Below are 20,656 nucleotides of genomic sequence, written 5' to 3'. Positions count from 1 at the left end.
AACCAACACTCTATTCCTAGGCATGTGGTGGTATGTGCTTCATACAGACGCAAACCTGCTTTCTGCAACCCTCCTGCCTGCAACAACTTGCTTCAGCGAATCCTAGAATCAAATCCGCTTACCAGGAGCCTCCTCTCCTATTTGCACTTCACTAAGATCTGACAGCTGTGACTGGCTAGCCTCCTCCAGGGTAGAGAAGAGCTCCTGGCTGCATGCATCTCTGACCTCCGAGTTGTTCTCTGCCTCTGGGTCCCCCTTGACATCCTTGTCCAAGATTTCCTCCTCCTGGCTCAGTCCACTCTTCACAGGCACACGAGCCACCAAAGTATCCACAGTGGCCTTCGCAGTGGAGGTGGGGTTGCCACAGAGTATCACATCCAGCTTTTTGTAGAACGGGCAGCTCGTGGGCGCAGCACCGGAGTGGCAGTTTGCCTCTCGCGCCTTGTGGTAGGCCTTCCGCAGCTCCTTCATTTTGACCCTGCACTGCAGTATGTTCCGGTCATGGCCCCTTTCTGTCATGCATCGTGAAATCTGTCCGTAGGTATCATAATTCCTACAGCTGGAGCGCAGCGGGGACTGGACAGCCTCCTCTCCCCAAATGCTGATGAGGTCCAGCAGCTCGGCATTGCTTCAAGCGGGGGATCGCCTGGTGCGTGGTGCAGACCTGGCCACCTGGAAAGATGCGCTGAGACCATTGTATGTGTCACCGAGCCAACAGGAAGGGGACTTTCAAAATTCCAAAGGAATTTACGGGGTTGGGATGACAGTTGGTCACCTGAAGGCAGGGCAGTAGGGTTAAAACCGATGACCAGAGAAGCAAGAACAGGCATTGTGGGACATCTCCTGGAGGCTGATCGCAGCACCGTAATGGACCAGGGTGTCCACACCGGCACCGAGGCGCCGTGCCCCCGGCGTGGGAAGCTCGACGCCGCTCGTCGGGGTGGGTTTTTTACAGCACTGCAGCTGCGCACTTTCTGCGCACTCAGTGGCTTGGCAGTGTGACCCCTCAGGAGTTACAGCGCAGAAAGCTGCTTTACTGCGCAGAAACTTGCCAATGTAGACAAAGCCTGAATGCTCAGCTGCCTGTGTTTTGGGTGGTGGCTCCTATTGTTTCAGCTACCTTTCTCCAAAAAGGAGCTTAACTGCTTCTTACATGTATCCTGAATGAAAGGCAGCTGTCATGCCCACCACTTTCAACAAGGTTCACCCAACCTCTATTATAACAATGGATTCAATAATACCCATGAAAATCTGGATACTTGGGGCTCCTCGCTACTAACCTGTTTCCACGTTGAAAACTGTTTATTCCTGTTTTTTGTCTCTTAGCCAGTTTTTAATTCATTACAGATCTTTACCTCTCACCTAGTGACTTTAGTTTCCTTAAGAGCCTCTTGTGAGGGATTTTATGAAAGGCTTTTTGAAAGTCTAATAAATTATATCTACTAGTTTTCCTTTATTCACTCCCTCAAAGAATTCTGTTAGGTTGGAAAGGCATGCTTTTCCTGTATAGAAGCTCTACTGGTTATCTGTATCATGTAATGCCATCTTTAATTATTTTTGCAGCTAATTTACCTGGTACTGAAATAAGGTTTACTGGTCTGTAATCCCTTGCATCCTTCTAGTGCCTGTTTTAAACTAGGTACAGCACTGGTTACCCTCCAGTGTAGAAGCTGATTTTAATGATAGATTATTTGAGGGGGTTTTAGCAGCTCAGCCATTTAATTCCTTCAGAATTCTTGGATAAATACCTTTCGCCCCCTGTGATTAATTACAATGTAGTATTTGTTCTAACACCTTCTTTTTGAAATATCAATCTCTAACAGACAAAAACTAGCTCTGGGGAGCTACTGTGGTCTCTCCATCTTGGTAAAAACTAATGCCAAAAAATAGTATAGTTTCTCTGCAATCTCCTTACCAATGAAGTGAGCTGTAGCTCAGAAAAAGCTTATGCTCTAATAAATTTGTTAGTCTCTAAGGTGCCACAAGTACTCCTTTTCTTCTTACCCACCTTGTTTGCTTTTTTAAGTACTCTGTATTTGTGTGTGTCCCTGGTTCTTCATATTTTGTCAAAATAACCCAATATAATCGCTTCAGTTTTAAGTTCAGTTCAGCCACTGGGCAAGGGTGGGGGATGACTTCAGTCTCTCCGGATGAAGTGATTCCACTGTGTATAGTAACTAAATAGTCTATTTAAATAGTCTATTTAAGTAGTCTAAATAGAATACCTCTCTAGCCCAGTGATTAGGCCACTCAGCTATGATAGGAGATCCAAGTTCAAGGCCTTCTGGTCTAATTAATATTTACTTATTTATACTCAGTGGAACAGCTTCAACAGGAGAGACTGAGAGAGTCATACTACAGAATACCCCATAGCCCACTGGTGAGGGTGCCCTCCCTTCTAGGAAGGGGGGATCTAAGCTTTTCCACATCAGGTAGAGGGGAGAAATGAAGGTGGGTTTCCCTCATCCTGAGTGCTCTAATCTCTTGGATAGAAATTATAAGGGATGCACCTCCTCTGCTGGCTGTTTTCTGTGGAGTTAGGGGTGCTCTGACAGCATCTACTAGATTGGGCCCTGCATGCAAGAGAGGTGAGGCAGTGCCTAGTTTGACAATCCTGCTGGGGTCTATGTGTGCGGTGGGCACCGAGACTAAGGTGGCTGTGTACACGCTCACTTGCAGAAACTTAGGCACCTAGGGAACTTTACCGGCAGGAATGTAAGTGCCTACAGAGTTAGGCAGCACCTGGGCAAGGGTTTTGAAGGTCTCACTGTCACTTATATTTTGGATTTAGGTGCTTATATCATTGTGTGGATCTAGCTCTGGGTTCTTTCCCCTGACCATGCTCAGCTGCGTTACTTGTTGGCTTTTATGAGGACCAGATGATCTTGCTTTCAACTGATCCCTGGCTTCACAACATCAGCTTAAAGAGGGAATGTTCTAAGATGACACTGGGCTAGTCAAATATTTTACTGTAAAACAGTATGTGTGAACGCTACATTCAGTGAGTGCTCTTTCAGTGCGGGGCACTTTTACTGTTCTAATCTGGAAGAAAGTTTTTCTTGCATGGTTTATATCTAGGTATTAGAGTGTTCTATTTATTACTATCATCCCATTAATGTCAGAAATTCCTGTCATGTTTGGATTCTCTTCTATTGCCAAACGTAGTTCATCTTGTTTTACTTTTAGATTTTTTGCACTGGGGTCTAGACTCTTATAATGGTATGAATAAAATTGTGCCTATTTTCGTGTGACAATTGCTAAGAGAGCTATCAGTCTCCAACTGACTCTCATATGCTTATTCACTGTCCTGGACAGTGATTTTGGCGTGTTCATTGGCTGCCACCTCTACATGTGTGAAACTCACATTTTTATCTGTTGGCCTATGTCTGAGTAGCAAAGAGCCACAGAATCTTTAGAAATGTTGTGGATATTGACACATATCAATGCATTATAATTGTTGAAAATGCTACTGGAATTACTATGGTTCAATTAAATTGAAAAAACTTATTTAAGGGGCAAATTAAACAGGCAATCTTAAACAAATCTAAAGAAACAAATTATGAGCGAGACACTCTTGAGCTAAAATAAAAGCAACCAAAGACATTGGAAAATTAACAGAAAACAAGTTTCCTTAGGAAGCGGATATCCCAGAATAGTCTTTGTGAAGGGGTAGTCTGTCCCTTCAGCATAGGATTCCTAGGGGTCAGCCCACCCCTATCTGCATATATACAGACACATATAGGAGATATTGATAGAGGGGACGCAATCCCAGGGATGACTGGTGCTTGGGAGGAAATCCCATCATTGTGTCTTTAAGAACCTGGGGCAAGGCTTCCACTCACTCAACCAATTGTGGGATGAGCTGGGAGAAGAGGACCAACATAACTGGAGATGGCTACTTGCTTAATCCTCTGAGGACTAATGGGGGTGGGGGAAGGGGCTAGCTGAAGAAAAAGCTGGCTAAATTACAAATCAGCTTTCAGGAGGAGACCTGAGGACTCCTGGCTTAAGGAAACAGGAAATAGCTGCCTGAATTACCTAGCCCAAGGAGGAGAGCTGAGGCTCCTTCTGTAAGAAGAGACAGAATGACTGTTTCATTGATAAATACTCTGCTCCAGGAGGAGAGCTGGCTATTCCTGGTTTGAGGAGAGAGAGAGGGACTGTCTAACTACTTGCAACCCAACTCCAAGGAGGAGTTGGAAACTTCTGTTTTGAGAGAGAGTTACCGTTTTGAAATACAGCCCCCATTCCAGGAAGTGGGTGAGGGTTTCCTGAACAGGGATTAGAGCTGACCAGGACTCTTATGTGGACACAGAATGGGCTGGACTGAGGCAGCTAATAAAGTGAGTTACACTTTGTAGAAAGACTTAATAAATCAGGCCCTATGAAGGGGGTACATTGTTTGAACCAGTTTCATTTGGGTGACAACTGAAAGGACATGAAGGGGTGCTGTGTGAAATATACCTGCAGGGTCATGAATGGGTGTGCTGGAAGGCAGTATTCCATGACAGTCATAAATAGATATAATGCTAGAAGACAGAGAAATCTAATGCAGAATGTATCACTTAGAGCTGATGTGCAACAAGCTCAAACTCATCCTCCATTTCTTCTTCAGCCTTACTCAACCAGTCAGCCATCTGGATGGGAGCAAAGGAAGATGGTGGACCTGAATCCATTAAACAGTAAAGACGAACAGTTCTACCTTGAGCAATCTGGGGGTGAAATTGTATCTACAGATAAGGTAGATCTTTATTATCTGGCTATACAAGACAAGGGTTGAATGTGAGTACTGATGGACCTTAATTCCTCATTAGTTCTCTTTTATGAGAAGGGAAGGGCATTATCTTGAATTGTAGGAAGCATAAAAATATTTCTTGAGCCATGAAACCCCATTTTCTCTCTAATGGAGTCCATCTGCTTTGAACTTTCTTGTAAGTTAGACCGGGCACAGCATGCAGCTTGAAGAAGCACTGCTAACATGGCATGGACTTTAACAGACTACTCTAGTTTGTCAATGTTTGCTCATGAAGAAAGCAAAGCTCACCCTTAGAGAAGTCTTATTTTGTCATTATTTAATTAATGACAAGAAAAATAAGTCAGTTTCCTGACCCCTTATCTTCAGATTCACCCCTTGAAGAAGTCTTCAGTCCTGAAGACTTTCCCCAAAATGTATACAAGTGCTGTTTTCAGGGACAGTTCTCTTGTCAAAGAATTACAGGAAAAAGTCAGTGTGCTCTTTCGTCTTGTCACTAGTCCATTTTTGTATGCTTGTGGGTGAGGATGGGCACTGGCATGTTACTAATATCTTTTAAACCTAGTTGGATTAATCACTCAGTATGTCTGAGATTTTTCAGACTAAGGCTGAACCTGCCTTGCAGTAACAGAGTCTTCGAGATGGGACATTAAGAACTCCAGTTTTGGCAGAATCAAATCACAATCTAACTTGAAGAAAAAAATTTAAAAAAAAAGAGTAAAGGAATTTTTGTCTCCTCTGATTATTGGATAAAAAAAATGCTCTTTTCCTTTCACATTTATCCTTTTCTTCTCTTCTTAACACCTGTTTTTTAGGGTTTGATCGAAAGCCCCATGAAGTCAATAGGAAAGTCTTTTAATTTATTTCAGTAGGCTTTGGATCAGTCCCTTCTGCCAGTTTTACTGCATTTTTACACTGCTTTATTTCCCCTTTTATCTAATAAAAGTGTGTGTAGGCTTTTACTCAACAGAGAGAGCTCTGAACTACTTGTAGAAAAGGATGTTTTATGTTTTGTTTAGAAGTATACACACACTGATACTGGAAACTACTTGTGACATCTAAAGAGTGAATTTTTCTTACAAGTCAGATTTTTTCTGCATTGTTTTCTGTAATTTTTTTAAATAAATATTAAAGGCATTGTTTTGGGAGTTCCAGTGGAGTGCATGCAATTCAAACCGCTTCTGTTCACTCATTAGCTTAACAAAAATTCTTGTATAGTTACTTTATATCTGATAGCAGTTTCTGTAAGTCATTCTGAGGCAAGAGGATTCCATGTTAAACTTGGTATTTAAGATTTAATGTAAGGAAAGTTTGCAGCAGTTTGTGGTGCCTTATCCAAGAACTTTGCCAATTACATCTTTTTTGTATATTGGGGATTCTCATTCTTGAGATATGTAATTCCACCGCAACTTGGCACTTTACTCTTCCTCTCCACCTGAAAATGCACACACTTGATATCCTTACTTTTGGCAAAGAAGGGAAGGATGTTCAGCTTCCTTCTAATGCTATCACTACTGCTTCTCGCATGCCCAGAAGAGTGTCTATAGAGCTATGCCTGGCATCCTCTACAGCAGACTATGCCTTTGAATATCCAAGGTCAAAGAGCAGATTTCTATACTTGGGCATTGCAAGTTATGCCTCAATGTAGGTGCAAAGTAGTCTAAGGATCAGTTCCTGGTCCAGCTCTCTAGAATTGATGTTAGGGAACTTTTGCTATTAGAATGTCTCCAGAAACAAAGTAAATTGTTCTGTCTTTTTAAAAGGGGGAAGATACCTTGGCAGAGCTAGGTATTATTTGCCTGACGGAGTTTTCTCTCCATCTCCATCAAAGCTTGAACAGTACTGGCACTTCTGCCTTCTCAAGCAGAGCTCAGTGTAACTGGACCACATCTAACGCCTGCACAATGCAAATGAAGATTGAAACGGTTGTTTCCTTCTAGGTGTGTGACTAAATGCTCAAAAGGGATATTTTTCCTTAGATCCTCAGGAGGATGGAACTTCTCTAAAAGGACCTGTTGGTTTGTTTTCACTGATGACTGAGTCAACCTTTGAACTAAAGCTGGGAACAGTAGTGATGAGTGTCTTCCTCTAAAACAGAGAAGAATATTCTGCAATATGACCTGTTCAGTGTGTTCTGAATGCGACATGAACATAGGTTTTCACCAGAGTCACAAATACAATGCCAACAAATTATGTATTTTCTTGTAACTATTTTGCAACAAGATGATAATAAAACAGCTATTGCTTGAATTTAAATAATTTGCGATCCAATGACTTTTATCATTTTAAAAGAATCCTGCCAAGTTTCTGCCTCATAGGTTCACAATCATCACATTTCTAAATACAATTATATATTCAAGTATCTTTTAAGGAATGACCCTGTGTGTATGCATGTTAAGGGATTTGACTCTGTCTTAGCCTTATGGGGCAGCTATGTGAATACCTACCTATCGGAAGCTGCAAAGAATTAAGAATTTTGATGTGTCAGAAGCTCTTACTGCCACCAGATGAGCAATACAGATTTTGGGGTGGGAGCAATGTAATATCTGTTCCCCTTGTAAAAAATTTTGAGCAAAGTGAAGTATGAAAACATTTTTAAAATACTTTCTTCATTATCATGTCATGTTAGATGTGGCACTAGCTTGGTTAATGGGTTAATGTGATGATTTGGCATAATTAGTTATATACAGAAGTGAAAAGCTGTAGAGAATGCATTCAAACATTCTGCTATGGATATTCAGCAAACCACATGTCTACAGTTGCTATGGCAAGCATCAAAAATCAAAATGATTTATGCAGTTTTAATGGCTACATTGACAACGTTGGAAGCCTTTTTCTTTTGTAGTGTGTGTGCAAAGTTTCTCAGCTGATTTAAAACTAAGGATGCCAAATGTTCTTAAAAATAATCAGTTAAAAGAGTGAACAGACACTTAATTTTAAAAATGATATGATTACAATAAAGCTATATGTAACATTTTATTTTTCCTTTTAAATGAAGCAATACTCGCCTTTTTGTCTGGATATAGAGTAAAAGAGTTAACCAAACGCTGTAAATGTATACATCCCTGGTGGCTTTTTTTGAAAAAATATTACATTTCATGGTACTTTAAAAAGTGCGCTTTCTGTGTGTATTTAATCACATTTCCCAACTTTAGCAAGACAGGGTGAATACACAATGAAACATGTTTCCCTCTCTGAGGCTCCCTACAGGTATATACTCTGCAGATGGCTCTGTCATGCAAATAACTTAAATATCATAGAGCCTGAAATTGTCTTGTAGGAGTTAGAAAAGTATATAAATTACCAGGAACTAAAAATATGGGGTTGATCCCCTATTGGAGAGGATTATACCCTACCTTTTCAAAAGGAAGAACTCAGTAATCTATCATTTGGGTTTTTTCCATCCCTACTGTGATCCTATATAGCGAGGACAGCCAGTGCAACTCCCTTGCCTTCCGTGGAGCCAAATCTGACTCAGTGCTACTGAGCCTACATCATTAAACAAAACACTTTGGACTGGAGGACAAATTATTTCACTGTGTAGCCTGTCCTGTGGGTTTCATCAGGATTTAAACTGGTAGCCTCAATAGTAAACATTTAGTTTGGAGCACACAAAAAAATTAAGTCCTTTAGAAAAACAAAACTAACGTTCATGCTCCTATGCAGTGTTGTAGCTATGTTGGTCCTAGAATATTAGAGAATAATAGCTAATGTCTATGCTCCTGGCATATAGCTGATGGAAACAGTGGTGCTGAATGAACAGCTCCCTGTTTATGCAAGAAAACCAAGAGATGGGAGAAAAATCTAGTAGAGCTTGTTTATTCAATCCCAGTCTAAGACATGAATTGAAACTCCATATTGTAACCAACCTCTTCCTTACGTGGGGAAAATGAGACTTTCTGTAACTCTTCTATAAGTTACTGTTTTACTGTTATCTGCAGGTTAGTCTGAGTCAGTTCTCCAAGAGCATTTGAATAAAACATTCATGGAAAAGTATCTGTGGACAAAATGTTGTAACCTCAATATAACACCTAAAGTTAAGTTCCTAAATCTTTATTTAGGCATCTAAACTACTGTCCTTATTTTGAGTAAAATAAAAATGTTATTTTGAACATCTGCAGCTCCTATTGATTATCGTGAGAGCCAGGATTTCTCAGTACCTCTGAAAAATGAGGATACCTTCTATCTCGATGTCTAAATATGGATTAGGTACCCAAGTTTAAAAATTTTGGCCTCAGACACTGAAAAGAGAAGAATGGGGGAAAAGAAAGGAGAAGCAGGTTAAGAACAGAAGGAAAAATGGAAGGGGAGGAAAGAGTGGGGTAGAAGAGGCAAGAAAAAAGCGATGTAGACTCACATTATAATCCAAAACCACAGTGCAAAAGAATTGACGTACAACACCTTCTGGGGGCAGCACCACTGTTGCTCTGCCCTCTAGATTTATCTTGACAAAAGAACCTCCTCCATGGTAGTCTAGCCTTGTAGTTCAGATTTGCCTATTACCTATTCTATAGACACAGTTAGTACTTAATTGACAAATAATATAATTCCTGTGTTTAAACTAGGAACTGTTGTTACTGTTATTACATCACAGCTGTGCCTAAATGCCTCCAAACAAGATGTGGGCCCCATTGTTTTAGAAATACACATTAAGAGCCATTGCTCTGAAGACCTTATAGTAAAAATATATAAAACAGCTGATGGGGGAGGGAAATGTAGTATTATCCCCATTGTACAGATGGGGATCTGAGGCACAGAGACTAAATCCCTTGCCCAAGGTCACATAGGGAGTTTGTAGTGAAGGACTGAACCCAAATCTCCTGAGTCCCAACACAGTCTCTTAAACATAAGACCACCCTTCTCCATCAGTTCACACATGCAGTGTTTCTTGTAAATCAAACTGAAATTGTTAGATATTTTGCTTCGACAAAAAGAACAGAGATCTCCTCCTCCTGCGTAGATGGGGATTTGTCTAAAATCGTCCTAAGCATTACAATTATTATTTCTCATGTGATGTCAGAGCAGGGAGGCTTGTACTGACAAAAGTGCAGAAATAGTAATGCTCCATGGCTGGAACTGCCCAAAGGGTATCCTGGTTTTCCCCTAAAGATCTTTCCCAAAATGAATGGAATGCTACAGCTCTTTATTTTAAACTGGAAGAAGTCAATCCCGTGTTCTCAACAGCACAGTGAAAATTAACATGTAATATAAAAAAGCTAAGAAGGCAAGAGAACCTTATTACTCTTGTCAAAAATAAAATTTGCTACTGATCTTCAGTCGCTAAGACAGGCACATCAATTATTTACGGATACAGAGTGTTAAATATTAAATATTTCTGCCTGGGACTGTGTAAAGGTAAAACCAGAAGTGTGAACTTGTCCAAATCATAAAAGTGGTTTTGTGGGCCTGGACAGAATACACCTATATGGACTACTTTTCTTTATCAAACTATAAATTGGAAAAAAAAATCCGTATGAACTGTTATGTTTAGTGTTTAAGTGATGTGCATGGTCTATAGTTAACGTTTCTCTAAAGGGCTGTTTCTGTCAGGAAAACAATGCACCATATCTTCTAAAAATATAACTTAGCATAACTTTATCTTAATACCTACACCAATATGATGTCCTTCACTTTAGCGTTGTTTACTTTTATGCAAAACTTGGTATGCACATTTGTAAAATTTGATCTGAATGACCATACCTTTCTCTTTCATGTGGTGCTAAAAAATGCAATTCCATACAATACTTAGCAACATTTCAGCATCCTCCAAAAGCTAGTCACACACAACTAATTCATCTCCACTAACCACAAGCACCTGCTTAGAATAACTTCTGTTGACTTCATGGATCGGGAGATGGTCTCGTGCTTACCATGTGCTCTGTAAGATAAGAATTATGCACAAAATTAGTTCTTTTTAATGGATAATGGAATTATTAAAATTAGAATTAACTTTTATGTTTATAGGTTTCAGAGTAGCAGCCGTGTTAGTCTGTATTTGCAAAAAGAAAAGGAGTACTTGTGGCACCTTAGAGACTAACAAATTTATGATTCTTTTCAAATTCGTTGCTGGTTAAGCAGAGGAACCTGCAACCAAGTGTTATCATTTAAACTTGTATAATACCTTTTCCTGTCCAAGCATTTTTAAAAGCTTTATAATAAAAGTAACAGTTAATACACCTGGAGAATTAATGATTAATCAGAATCAGTTAAAAGCATCAGAATGTACATAGGTCTTAACCACAGACACTAGGATGGGATTTCATTGCTGATTCCACAAAACCAGAGAAGGCATCCTAGCTAGAGCAGGACCTGATCAAATTCCCACTGAAGTCAACAGAAAGATTTTCAGTGATTTAAATAGGAGTTTATTTGGACATAAACCACTGTCTAAAGGGACATTTCAAGACAGGCCGTGAGGTCTGTCTGTGAACCCAACTGGTGACCATTAGTGTCAGGTGTTATAACCTGTGGAGCTTTCTTAATTTGTCTTTGAAAAATCAGCATAAGCCCCTACAGTTAAGGTGAATCCTGTCAGAACGTGATTGGGTGATCACTATTAGATAAGCTATTACCAGCGGTGGGGGGAGGTATTTTTTCATGCTTTGTGTGTATAAAAAGATCTTCTACACTTTCCACAGTATGCATCCGATGAAGTGAGCTGTAGCTCACGAAAGCTTATGCTCAAATAAATTGGTTAGTCTCTAAGGTGCCACAAGTACTCCTTTTCTTTTTGCGAATACAGACTAACACGGCTGTTACTCTGAAACTTGAACATGTGTCAAATCCAAGGCCTGAACAGGCTGAGTGTCTTATTTACATAACTGATGGATTGAAAAAAATTTACATACTTTAAAAAATGTTATTTAACAACAACCCACAGAAAATACACTCCATGGAGAGCACGATGAAGGAAACTGAAGGCTGTAAGATCACTACACAGCTTAACCTGTATGAAGTTCAGGCTGGTCTAGAACAAAGTTTGCGCAACAGGGCACCACCTCCTTGGTGTGTGCAGGAAGGGTTGGTTAGCCCTACCTGGCTTGCTCCTGGTTGTTAACCTGATTCTTCTACAACTGCATTTTGTTCTAAATGAATATGCAACACTAAATGTTTTCTGCCTTGTTCATTTAAAGGACATGCATAATTTTCTCTCGGCTCTTTCGCTTGGAGTCATGCAGATAATAGATTTGACTTTTTACATTGTGCAACCCCTAAAACGCATAAAAGAAAGGTTACAGTGGCATGCAGATAGAAAAGAATTTAATTAATCCCAAAGCGTGCACTTCATTGGGAAAGTATAGCACACAAGAACCCCGTGTTTACTGAACTAGATTCTTAGGGCCATTATACCTCAACCAATGACAGGATTTTTCTCAGAGTTTCATCCCTAGTGGTCACGCAGGCATTCCCATTAAAAATAAGATCTACACAGGGAACAATGACTAAGAAACGCTGAAGATGCTGTTCTCCCCTTAGCAAGAGTAATTGGTGCAATGGCATTTGGAGAAAAATGTCTGACTTCCAGTTCTCTAACTTTTCTTGCTTGTGCACTGACTGCAAAAGCCCACATTTATCAAATGATTATAAATCAATCACTCATCAAGCCCCTTGGTTCTGTGCAATGGATGTTGGTGCAGGAGGGCCAGTAATCCACTTTAGAGAAAGCTACATTATGTCTGTCTGGCTCTCTTAAAAAAAAAAAAAGACTTGTTCTTCACTTGAGCTAATCAGCTGCCAGTTTATGAAAGAAATATAATTTATTTTATTTTTAGAAATAGAATGGTTGGAAACACGTTATGGGGCAGGTATCTCCACAGATACATATTTTCAAATTAGAATGTTCAGTTACAATATTCCTATTTTATCTGCAGCAAAGATGCTTAAAAAGAAAAGGAGTACTTGTGACTCCTTTTCTTTTTATGGATACAGACTAACACGGCTGCTACTCTGAAAGATGCTTAAATGGTTCATAGCAAATTTGTGAAGCGTAAACATTTGGAGCCAACACCTCAAATACTGAAGTGAAAGACTGCTTCGAGGGACTCCTCAATGTTAATGAGCAATGTCTGTAACTTCCTGGAGGAAGTACTTCCAGACTCCCTTTGTAGTAATAGAAATGATTAGTACAATAGGAATAATTGTCACCTTATTCATCTATAAAGCTCCTGTGTCCATGTCTTCTTGGAATATTTTATGTCACACCAAACATTTCCAAATTGGAGAAAGACTAACTGCCCCTCATGTGTCTTGGCAGCAACCGTCTTGTATTTGTGATTGAGGATGAAATCTCCAGATACAATGTCTTAAAACTTTGACTGACAATTTATGGAAGATGAAAGAAATCAGGCTGAACATTAAGATCAAAGTAAACAAATGAGTCATTCACATTTCTTTATTGCATGCTTGTGAGACACATGGGCTACATATGAGCCTAACATCAAGCACTTTGAACAGTTCCACCTGTGTCTGAGCAAGATAATGCACAACAAATGATAACACAGAGATACAAAATACTGAACGAGAGGCAACGAACTGATTCAAGTTTTTTTCCTTTTCGAGTTTCTATCAATCAGATCAGGTCACCTAAGTGATCAACAACAGACCGCTGCCTAGTGCTGTGTTCTCCTGCTAACTCAAAGAAGATAAGCAGCAGCATGACAAGTCAGTGAAAATAATGTATAGATTTCCTTAATGCTTCCTCTAAAACTGCAAGAACTGAAGACTGAGAAAGTCTTGAGAAAAAGGAGGCTTCTGAAAGGCAACTGTCTGTGCAAAAGGTCCCTGTATAATACCACTAGCTGGAGAAAAGAAGAAACAGTAAAGAGCTGGCAACACAAAAAGCTCAAAGATGCCAGAATCGGTGACTTATACAGAAGCCAAATATGGCTACAGCTGAGTATTCCGAACACTGCTGACGTGACAGCACGTGCCCTGATGCTGGAGCTGGCAGAGCCATTGCTGATCATGGCTAGTGGCCATTGGCTGACTGACAGCACGTGCCCTGATGCTGGAGCTGGCAGAGCCATTGCCGATCATGGCTAGTGGCCATTGGCTGGCTGACAGCACGTGCCCTGACGCTGGAGCTGGCAGAGCCATTGCTGATCGTGGCTAGTGGCCATTGGCTGGGTGACAGCAGGAACACCACGTCTTTTTCTTAAATTTCATTTCCCGCGGCAAGATTAGTAAAATTTCTTGAAACTATGTGGAACTAATTAGCAAAATTACGCTAGATACTGAAAAACCTCCTCCTCCTCCCCCAGATACTACAGGTTGTTCTAGTACTGGAATAGTAGAAGTGCTGCGGGCCAACACAGATGCCCTGGCAGACTGCGGACTGGAACAGTGGGCCCAGGGTGCGTGGGGGGGTGGGACGGGGATGGAGGTTAGGACTGAGGCAAATCGGCAGAATGGTGTGGTGAAACTATACCACTCTTGGCCTGTCCGGTGCTATGGGTGCATCACTTTTATGAGATTTTAAAATTTACTTGATTTAGTTTAAAAGGCTCTAAAACTCACAAATGATTGAATGGACTTATACTGGATTATATAAGAATAACTGAAAAATATATATCAAGGCTGCCAATGTATATTCTGAATTTCAGCCTAATATGAACCAGCAAAATTATCAACATCCCAAAATAAGGATTTATAATAAGTCTCTTCTGTCACTCAATTTTTATTTTAACTGCAATTGCAATCTCAGCTCTGTTGTTACCAAATGTAGAACTGAACCAACACATAATATAGTCTAACTATGCAGTGAATTATTCAAATTATAATAATTTCATAAATCATTTTAAGAAGAAAATTAATTTTAAATAATAGTATTTTAAACTCTGAATAGTTACATTTGTCATGTGACCTAGATCAACATATATTTTTGCACTAAAATGGTACAAGTTAACTATCTCCCGTGTATCACAAAGTGCCTTCAACATAACTATGAAGCACTGTGAGGAGAGGAAAGTGATCAGGAACAGTCAGCATGGATTCACCAAGGGCAAGTCATGCCTTACTAACCTAATTGCCTTCTATAATGAGATAGCTGGCTCTGTGGATGAGGGGAAAACAGTAGACATGTTATTCCTTGACTTTAGCAAAGCTTTTGATATGGTCTCCCACAGTATTCTTGCCAGCAAGTTAAAGAAGTATGGGCTGGATGAATGGACACTAAGGTGGACAGAAAGCTCGCTAGATCATCAGGCTCAACGGGTAGTGATCAATGGCTCCATGTCTAGTTGGCAGCCGGTATCAAGTGGTGTGCCCCAAGGGTCGGTCCTGGGGCCGGTTTTGTTCAATATCTTCATAAATGATCTGGAGGATGGTATGGATTGCACCCTCAGCAAATTTGCGGATGATACTAAACTAGGAGGAGTGGTAGATAAGCTGGAGGGCAGGGATAGGATACAGCGGGACCTAGACAAATTGGAGGATTGGGCCAAAAGAAATCTGATGAGGTTCAATAAGGATAAGTGCAGGGTCCTGCACTTAGGACGGAAGAACCCAATGCACAGCTACAGACTAGGGACCGAATGGCTAGGCAGCAGTTCTGCGGGAAAGGACCTAGGGGTGACAGTGGACGAGAAGCTGGATATGAGTCAGCAGTGTGCCCTTGTTGCCAAGAAGGCCAATGGGATTTTGGGCTGTATAAGTAGGGGCATTGCCAGCAGATCGAGGGACGTGATCGTTCCCCTCTATTCGGCACTGGTGAGGCCTCATCTGGAGTACTGTGTCCAGTTTTGGGCCCCACACTACAAAAAGGTTATGGAAAAATTGGAAAGAGCCCAGCAGAGGGCAACAAAAATGATTGGGGGCTGGAGCACATGACTTGTGAGGAGATGCTGAGGGAACTGGGATTATTCAGTCTGCAGAAGAGAAGAATGAGAGGGATTTGATAGCTGATTTCACCTATCTGAAAGGAGGTTCCAAAGAGGATGGGGCTAGGCTGTTCTCCGTGGTGGCAGCTGACAGAACAAGGAGCAATGGTCTCAAGTTACAATGTGGGAGGTCTAGGTTGGATATTAGGAAACACTATTTCACTAGGAGGGTGGTGAAGCACTGGAATGGGTTCCCTAGGAGGGAAGGAACCTGCTTCCTTAGAAGTCTTTAATGCCCAGCTTGACAAAGCCCTGGCTGGGATGATTTAATTGGGGATTGGTCCTGCTTTGAGCAGGGGGTTGGATTAGATGACCTCCTGAGGTCCCGCTCAACCCTGATATTCTATGATTCTATGATAACAAGAATTACAGGACCTGCTGTATGGAGCACCTAATGTGTAGGTAATTTATCAAGTGGAAACAAAATACACTGTGCAATAATGCTCAGATAATACTCCTATGGAGTAGAAGAGTTTTTCTAATCAGAGTGGGGCAATTTGTGCTGTAGCATGGGGTAAAACAGTAACTCCCTGGAGGAATGAATTTGACTCATTTTGAATGTTACATGGAGGGTATGGAGGAGAACACAAATACCCAGTTTTCACCCATTACTACATCCTAAAATCCTACGGGCTATAAATGGAACATAAGATCTGCATAAAAATTAATATATGTTCCTCACTTCCAAAGCAGAATATGAGGCTGGTTTTATGATTAAATTATATGGAGTCTGAAAAAGGCTCCTTGCAACTAAACGCAATGTTTTAAAGTAGCAAGATAGATCTGAGTATATATTCCAGTGTTCATTTTATGGCTGTCAATCCATTCAGCTGAAATGTTCAAGACACTTGATGGGTTTACTGGGTTATACCACACTGCAGCACAAATTGAACTTTCATGGGAAACTACTAAATCAGCAGAGTTTCAGGTGCCAGAGGTCACCAAAAGGCCAACAATTCTCTTCCCAGATACCTTGTGTGCATATTGAGCTATTGGATTTTTCAGACTTGCTGGTAACACCAAAGCTGAAGAAACTACCTCTGACATATTCAAAACTTCACTAGCAATCTCTTTCTAGGAGAGAAATGATGCTGAAAGGAGAACTTTGAAGGGACTGTAGACTCCTCTTGTCCCACTTCATGCAATGCACCAGGCCATGCATGGGCTGAAAATAGTTTCACAAAGGTGAAAAGTTACAGCTGGTAGCTTAACTATGACAAGTCCCCCATTGGTTCTCTGGTTTGCAAAGAGGTCTACCAGTAGACTGGACCCTTACTATTTACACATACCAAGCCTTTCACCCCTCAGTCTGTCTCTCTTGCTACCCATCTTTGCCCTGCACTCCTGCTGCCAAGAAGAGATGACACACAGGGTGACAGCAAGCAGATAATTATTACACACCTGGAATATTTTCAAGAAGAACTTTTTTTGCTGTTGACTTTTGTGAGATGAAAATATTTTTTCCGTAAGTAAGCATGAAAATATTCCAAGGAGGACTACATGACTAATAAGGATGTTCTTGCTTCCTTTCAGTTGTCTCAGCTATTTCTGCGGCCATTGGATGCCCATTATGAAGGCCCTTCTACTATATGGTCTTCTGCAGGTGTGATTAAATCTGCTTCTTATTTCTTAATCCCTAAATGAACCATCATGCCTCAGTTATAAAGATAATTTCTCAGAATTAAATGGCAAATAAATTATTCCATTGAGCAAAACAAAAGGGTTTACATAAAACATTATTTAAAAAAAGAAAGAAAAGTGTCAGAGACATAAAAATTAATTTTTACTGCTGTTTTCAGGCCAGTTCTAACATTTTATACTGTGCGCAGCAGATACTCATTACTAAGTCTGATGATGGCACAGTGGAGCAGTGCACTAACCTTTTTTCCTCTGGAGGCTTCCATTGGATACAAGTGAAATGAGTTTGCTGGCCTCATCGCCTAGTTGCCTTTTTGTTCCCATCACAAAATGTCACTAAGCAATGTCATGATTGTCAGCCTACTGAGAAAAGGGCCAGGCCTGGAATTAGAAGGTGCACTGTCAGAGAGAGGCGTGTGTGTGTGTTGCAGATCAGGAGCGAGGGGCACCAATGCGACTGAGTATGGAACTGAGGAGGGTATTTTTTGAACGAAAAACTAATTCTTCCTCATTTGGGTGGTGGCATCTCAGCTGAAGAGCAGAAGAAATGCAAAAGGAATGGCTACAGTGTATTGAGCTATGCCCACCTGCCTGAGGAGGAAAGGTGACTACAGTGTCTGGCCAGACGGATGGGGCAGATGAATTCTCCAGCGCTCCAAAAGAAGCTCAGTTAATTGTATCTTTTATATTCCTTACTGCCCCTCATTCCCTCAGGAGCACTGTCATTTCTGGATTTGTCATCCTACCAGTCACATATGAATTCATCTTGTTTTTTCGTCACTAAAATGAAAAGGTCCCATAATCTTCCATCTGCAAGACAGAGGAACACAGTGAAAAGAATATTTTACTTAATTTGCTTTTTCAAATGTGAAGACCATCCCTCCCTGAACTGCTGTTTTTTGCTAGTTGTGTCCTCTGCTACACATGCATTCAGTTGAAATTCTCTGATCAGCCTCCACTATGTTGGTTCCAGGCACTAACCCAATATTTACCAGCATGCAGCTGAAAATGCTGTCAATATCCTCTGAGATCTGCCTGGAAGGATGGAGCAATCAGGGCCTGTGTCTTGCACAAAGAAATGACATGTGACATGCAAATGTCTTTCCTTTTTTTTTTTTTAGTCCTGAATTTTAAAATCATACTTTATTTCTATGAGACAGAAGCAATAACAGTGCTCCAGAAAACCAGACTTTACTTACAGTTAAGAAAGACAAAATGTCATATCACAGATGAACCAAATTAAAAAAAAAATAGGCCTACAAAGTCTAAATGAAAAATCAATTTGCTCAAAAAGATAATGTGAAAGATTCCCAGGGGGCCTGGCAAATTTTGGAAGAAAAAAAGAGACTATATTTTATGGGAAGAGATTCAATAACCATTCCTTTTCCATAAAGCTAGTGATGGAGGACTGTCACTGCTCCATAGACACACACTGCATATGTCAGGATAATAGTAACAGGAAATCAATAGCATCTTTTATATCTGAAGAGACATTCTCTCCATGGACTCCTAATAGCAGCAACTGGGCCCAAAGAAGACCTTTACTAAAATTTGGCAGTCAACATTAATCTTGGTGATAGGACAATGGGTAGAATATAACTCTAGATCTTTGGGGTTTTTGTTTTTTTTTAAAGAAAGAACTCTGATCAAAGCTTCACCCTTCATTAAAGCCAAAGAGCCCCTAGATAACACTACATTAACAGTGTAACGATGTCTCACCCTGGCACTCTCCCTGAAAGCCCTGTCCGCATACACTTCCTCTCTGGTTGATGGCTGTAATCATTAGGAGCTAGAATGTTCATCAGGTGGTAATCTGACATCTTGGACAAGCTCCGCAGAATTTATGGGATCTTCTAGTTTTTCCCTCCATTCATCTGAAGTGGAACTTAAGTTAATATTAGCAAAAATACTTTGTGCAGGGGCTATTTTCCAATGAAGAGTGGAGGTGTCTAGTTGCTGAAATAATCTGCTAAACAAGGCCTATTTTCAGACTCCAGATCAAATGCTCTTACCATGTATACAAGACCAGAGCAAATGGTTCATCACAACTGTCCACTAGTTCAGATGAAAGTTGGCTGGAGGAAGGGCAAAAACTTGTTATCTTTGGCTCTTCAGCAGCAGAAAGTGGATAGACTCTGCTGAGAAGCCTCTCTGCACAGTAAGTCAGGTCATTAAGACCACAGACTGGCACATACATGAATGCTTTTTTCTGCTTAAGATAAAAGTGAGCCAAATTATGGATTTTCCAGGCATGGGTGCAGAACCCTAGTGTCTCTGAAAACCCTACACCACCCCTCATCAGCATTCCAACATGCCTTTATTCATGATCACGTAGTAGGATGGCATTGTGCCTGCTCTCAAGTCGGTCCATTTCACCTGGGCTTAGATGCCAAGGACTTTGAGAATGGGGCTGATTGCAGAAAGTTCCTCTTCTGTGACAGTACTGGCCCAACATGATGCCTCTCTAAACAGGAGGGCTCCCTTTATCACCTTTCTCATTCTCACTTGGTTCTATCATTCTGCTCACTTCACCCTGAAAACTGTCCCTGTCCTCATCCACCAGACACTCTTCCTCTTCTTCAGGATCTCTCCTTAAAATCAACCACTTCATACCATCCTCCCCCTTTCTTTCTCATCATCAGTAATCCTCTCCTTCTCCTGAATGGCTCTTGTAGGTCATGATAATTTACCTTCATTAGAATTTAATCTCTTTGGGGGCAGGGAACATGTTTCTTTCTATCTGGTAGAAAGTGTCATAGCAATGTATGGCTCTAGATTAATAATGATGATGATGATATCTGTTCTTTATAAGTGGGTCATGCCTAATCCATTGAAACATACTGGCATGTACCAGCATGTAGAAAGAATTTGAAGAGTGAAGGCACTGAAGACATCAATGTTCCATGGCCTTTAGAAAACTGTTGGAGCTGCAGCAGAAAACTAGTAAGGCTACTTATAATATGGAATCAGAAATTAATCTCCTAAACTAGGAAGGCTTGGAAGAGGCAATGTGAGGGGTATGCCATGACTGAGAAGAGTAAGGATCTACTCAGCCAGGAGTTAATTCCAGAGTTGTATTTCACTTGCTATAGCTGATGGCATCACTAACAAATCACATAGAACAGGGAGCTGCTTAAACACTATATCCTGAACTGAAGTTTTGGAAGGTCAGTAGAAAGGAAACATCAAATATCTTTTTTTAAAATGTATTAATTTGTAGTTTGCAAGTCTAGTCTTCTTCCCTGATATTAATTTTGGCTCTTGAACAGCTTTTTGTATTCATTTATTTAGAAAGCATCTGAATTCACCCCTTAAGCCATCGAGATCCTGTGTTCATGCATATAAAGAATGAAGGAAAAGTGTAAATAGATCTGACCCAAGATGGGAT

At 40.6% G+C, this 20,656-nt stretch overlaps 1 long non-coding RNA gene across 5 annotated transcripts in view; it reads right to left on the bottom strand.

The window, feature by feature from the left end:
* The window catches only part of LOC311533046, a 30,981-nt gene that overhangs the window by 3,640 nt on the left and 6,685 nt on the right, over window positions 1-20,656 (bottom strand). Inside the window, exons 3-4 of one of the 5 annotated variants that reach the window (XR_014714491.1) lie at window positions 17,856-18,078; window positions 10,454-10,631 (exon numbers count right to left, since the gene is read on the bottom strand). This is a non-coding gene — a long non-coding RNA (uncharacterized lncRNA). Of the gene's footprint in view, window positions 1-9,935; window positions 10,632-17,855; window positions 18,079-20,656 lie in introns of those variants that run through there. The other 4 variants (XR_014714492.1, XR_014714494.1, XR_014714493.1 and 1 more) reach the window with 4 other exon arrangements.

This window comes from Lepidochelys olivacea (genome assembly GCF_965140295.1).
Source record: "Lepidochelys olivacea isolate rLepOli2 genome assembly, chromosome: 18".
Taxonomy (NCBI): domain Eukaryota; kingdom Metazoa; phylum Chordata; order Testudines; family Cheloniidae; genus Lepidochelys; species Lepidochelys olivacea.
This window is presented reverse-complemented; position numbering and strand designations above follow the sequence as displayed.